We start from the raw sequence: 5,102 nt of genomic DNA, 5'->3' as shown, positions 1-5,102 counted from the left end.
GATAGGTCCTAGTAAATGGCAAAATATTTCCAAGACAAAGTTTTATAACAAAAATAAGGGAGGGTGGGCACATTTAATATAAATACTGAACATATTGTGATGGAATTCTAATAATGCTGGCTTTTGAGAATAACATACTTTATTGAATGAGACTTTTTTTTGAAAATTCGGGGTCAATTCTTCAGTTATTTAAACTGTTCTACTTGAAGACCAAAAACATGTGGTTGGATATACAAAATTGTTATCAACACAGGTAATTTTAAAGAGCAAAACACGCATCAAATGAAATTTCTGAAGTTACATTCTCACTTCAGGATCGTGTGCCATATGCACCTTTTTCCAACTTTGGCTTAAAATATCTACAAGACCGTGGTCTTCAAGGCCTTGCTCCATCTGCCAGTTATTACCGATCCTCAGGAGACAGTAGATGATACTGCATTCCATTTATCACCATCTTAAGGCACTCAGGATTGTCTTGAATGAGGGGTTCAAATGGGATGGTTTTACATAAGAACTTTTTTTGAGATAAGAGGAAATCTGACGTTAGCGAGGACATCCACCATAAAAGGCTGGCGATTCGGCGCATCATGTCTCAGCCACCTGACGGCAGCATCATAAACCTCCTCCTCTGCGCTCACGGTCAGGGAGTTCTGGTTGAGCAGACTTGTTACTAGCTCAGCATCAAGGTGGAGAAACTCCTCAGTTTTGGAAATGTCAGGGAAATTATGGTCAATAAAGGCATCTGCAGTGGCTTTCAACTCAGGACAGTCTAGACGCTCTGCTAGAATGCTTAGACCGAGACAGTTTGAAGCATCCACTTGCTCTTTCAAAAAATCAACACACATGTTCTTCACAGGTTCCATCTGGTACTGGTTTGCGGCATCCAACAGAGACTGCACATTGTTGGTATTCACAGAAACCCTTGCAGTGTAAGTAAATTCCACCAGGTGTTCAATAACGTCAGGGTCTGCGTCTTTGAGTTCTACTTCAGAGGATTTTGATTCGAGCATGCCAGTTGTGAACATGACATTAAAAACTGGGCTGGCTGCAGCCAAGACCACACGATGAGCAGGAATCTCTCTTTCCTGGACCACGAGAATCACATCGCAAAAAGTTATCTGCTTTTGCATGTCATTCATGACTGCCATGGAGCCCACCAGAAATTTCGCTTCTTCCCAAGTGTCAGGTTTCTTCTCGGTCTTTCTCTTGCTGCTCTGTGACACCCTGGAGCCTGACATCCTCCCTGAGCTCGGCTCTTGTCTGAGGTTCTCCAGGCTTGGTGCGGATTGTGGACTGCAGACTGCGATCCGGCAGGGGTCACTTCTGTGTGGGCCGAATGCTGAGGTCGGGCTGACTGTGGAGGCGGCAGCGGCTCAGCCTCTGCAGAAACACCAGGCTGGGCTGTGCGGTTCCAGCAGCAGCTTCAGGGCAAGCTAGGCTGCGTCCAGGACACAGCTGTAGCAAGGTGGTGGATGAGCCTAGGATTCCGAAAACAAGACATTTTTCGGTAGGGAAGAAAAAAGGCTAACAAAGAGAGAAAAATAAAAATTCTTCTATCCATAAAAAAAGATGATTTGGACACATACCAGAGGGACTCCGTAGAATCCAGCCAAGGAGAGTTGCTTAGAGGGAAATTCACCACTGCTGGAATACAGGAGCAACATCATAAAGGTAAGTAGGCACAGACCCATGGGGTTTTGAGGGCTGGGGCTTTTGGCACAGCTCAGTGGAAGCCTGCTGGGGCGTGACCTTGGCCCCGCCACTCTATCTGATGGAGCAGGGACCATCTGGAGCCTGTAGTGGGGATTGGTCTCAACACAGCCACAGTATGCTTTCACCTGCCTCAGGGCTTGGACAGGACCCGTGTAGCTCCACCTGTAGGGATCAGGGTTCAGCTACACTGTTGCTTCTGCTTACATCTCTTCTCTCTGTTCCTCCACAGCCCTAGAAGGCTGTTCAGGGTTTTTTTCACAGCACAGCCACAGCTTGCCACTGCTGCGTCTGGGCAGGGACTAAACCCATACCCTGGCAGCTCCACTGGCAGGGATCAGGGTTCAGCTACATTGTTGCTTTTGTTTATATCTCTGTCTCTGTCCCCCATGGTCTTTGAGGGCTGCAGAGGGACTAAAGCCTTGCAGCTCCATGGGTGGGGAGTGGGACTCAGCTGCATAGTTGATTTTGTTTCCCTCTCTTCCTTATATTCCCTGCACAGTCCAAACAGTCTTACTTTTATTTTTTTCCCCTCCTCTTTGTCTCTTTCCTGTTCTCTCACACTCCACTGCTGACCTCCAGAACACTTCCTTTGGCCTAGGGCATTTAAGACTGTACCACACCCAGCTAGGTGAGCTCCAACCTGTGTAGCTTGCCCGAGGCTAGGGAAAGGTCCTCTTTCCTTCCATGGGAAACTGCCCAACTTCTCACTGGGGAATTCCTGCCTGTGGCCTGTGTACCTGGGGGCATAAGGCAACTCAACCAACACTCATCAACATTCCAAGCTGTTGCAAGAACCTCTGCTCACCAAAGCAGGCAACCCACCAGCCTTCTGGGACTCTCTCATGATAGGGAAACCACAGGAGGATAAAGTGGTAGGTTAATTCCATAGTGAAATAAGCTATAGGCAGTTCGAAGAAACACTCCTACAAGTCTCCCAGAGAAAGCCAGTGCCCTCCAACTCCTTGGAAAATGGTATCTGGCTCCTCTAAAACAACACAATGCAAATAGCCATCAGCCCCAAAGACCTCAACATAAAAATGTGAGAACCAAAGGGAAATGACAGAAGATGTCCTAAACATAATGACATGCATAGAAGAAGCAGACTTGGGGCTGCCACAGAAAGAAATTTTCAGAATGCTACTTGGAGTCATATAGGATATGAGGGAAACAATACAGAAAATGGATAAAATGATGGAAGAGGTAAAAGCCATAAACCAAAGGGAAATACAGGAGTTTAGGGAGGAGACAACAGAAACCAGTAGCAGCCTCTTGGACCTTGAGAAGCGATGGAGGAATCAGAGATCTGCATCAATGACTTGGAGGACAGCCAATAAGACTTTAACAAACTAAGACAAAAATCTAATAAGATCATCAGAGAAGCTGAAGAAAACTTAAGAGTTATGTCTGATGCTATGAAGCGGAACAATATTAGAATTATTGTCTTACCAGAGGAAGACACAACAAAGAAGTCATCTGAAACAATAGCGAGATAATTCTTGGAGGAAAGCTTCCCCAGCATAATGAGTGAAAACCAGGCAACCATTCTGGAGGCGGAAATAGCACCAGCTAGACTAGCTCCCAAAAAAGAAGTCGCCAAGGCACCTAACAGGTAAATTATCCAACTTTGAGGAAAAAGAGAAAATCAGAAAGGGGAGCAGCTAGGGAAAAAGAAGCAATCACATTAAATGTTCCCAAATAAGAATATGCTCAGACCTATCAGCAGAAACTATGAAGAAAAGGAGTGAGTAGAGTAAGATATTCCAAAAATTGAAGGAAAACAATGCAAACCCAAGAATACTCTACCCAGCCAAATTATCGATCAAGATAGATGGAGAAGTAAGAGTCTTCCAAGACAAGGAAAAACTTAAAGAATACGTTAGAAGAAACCCAGTCCTACAAAAGATCCTTGCCAACCCAGTATGGGCAGAAGAGCAACACTCAACAAGCATATATAAGAGACCGGCACCTAGAACAACCTCACCCAGAGGGCACCAAAGAGAAAACAGACTTTAAGATAGCATTGGCTTAAGGATGGAAAGAAGTCAAGAATGATATTCACACACATGTACAGCACACTAATGAGAAAGGAAAGTGTGAAAACTCCCAACACAAAAGGTATAAGATGACATTACAGAATCTGCAGATGGAGATAATAAACCTGTATATCAATGGCATGAACTCAGGCATTAAAAGACTGAGACTAGCAGACTGGCTTAGAAAACACAACCCATCAATCTGCTGCCCACAGGAGACACATCTCAAAGCTACAGACAAAAATCGGCTGAGAATCAAAGGCTGGAGAAGTCCTACAAAGCAATCAGCAATACAGAAAAAACAGGGTTGCAATTCTAATCTCAGATGAAATTGACCTCCAAGTGCGAACCAAAAAAGAGATAAGGAGGGACACTATATAATGCTCAGAGAATGGTAGGCGAAGAACCACTAAGCATTGTAAGCATAAATTCCCCGAATGGGAGACCCGCAGAATACGTCAACCAAACACTCCGAAAAATTAAAAAATGAAATTACACACTTGACAATTATAGTGGGTGACTTCACCACACCACTTCCTGAGAAAGGTAGATCACAGGGAAAGAAACTCAACAAGGAAGCTAGAGAGCTAAACTCCACAATCAGAAAATTTGACCTGATAGATATTTACCGAGCTTTTCATTCAAAAACAAAACAAAAAAATTCATGTTATTTTCAAGTCCTCATGGCACATATTCGAAGATAGACCACATGCTGGGGCATAAGGCAAATCTATTTAAATTTAAGCACATTGAAATAATACACATCTCTCGCTCTGACCACTGTGGCATAAGGCTGGAAATCAACAAAAGGAAGACAAAGAAACAAGAGCAAACAATTGGAGGATGAATAAATCTCTACTGCAAATGGAGTGTGTACTGGCACAAATTTGAGATGAAATTAGGAAATTTCAAGAAACCAACGAGAATGAGCACATAATGTGCCAAAATTTATGGGGCACAGCAAAGGCAGTCATCAGAGGAAGTTTCATAGCAATACATGCACATCTGAGAAAGGAAGAGAGACTCGGGACTGATATGCTGGCACAAAATTTACGACTAGAGGAGAGTCAGCAGGACAATCCTACTACTAGCAAAAGAAAAGAAATTATAAAAATCAGGGCTGAGATTCAGAAGGAAAATAAGAAAAGTATAAAAAATAAACTATATAAAAAATGAAGACCAATCCTACACAAAATCTTCCAGAGCATATAAAAAGATGGCAAACTCCCAAACTCCTTCTATGAAGCTAGTATAACTCTGATACCAAAACCAGGCAAGGATCCCAAAAGAATCGAGAACTACAGATCAATATCCCTAATGAACATTGATGCAAAAATCCTTAACAAAATACTAGGC

At 43.4% G+C, this 5,102-nt stretch overlaps 1 pseudogene; it reads right to left on the bottom strand.

The window, feature by feature from the left end:
* Window positions 1-503: 503 nt before the first annotated feature.
* Window positions 504-1,238, bottom strand: LOC142430507 (kelch-like protein 7 pseudogene; annotated as a pseudogene).
* Between the last annotated feature and the right edge of the window lie 3,864 nt (window positions 1,239-5,102).

This window comes from Tenrec ecaudatus, chromosome 17, assembly GCF_050624435.1.
Source record: "Tenrec ecaudatus isolate mTenEca1 chromosome 17, mTenEca1.hap1, whole genome shotgun sequence".
In the NCBI taxonomy this organism is placed as follows: Eukaryota; Metazoa; Chordata; class Mammalia; order Afrosoricida; family Tenrecidae; genus Tenrec; species Tenrec ecaudatus.
This window is presented reverse-complemented; position numbering and strand designations above follow the sequence as displayed.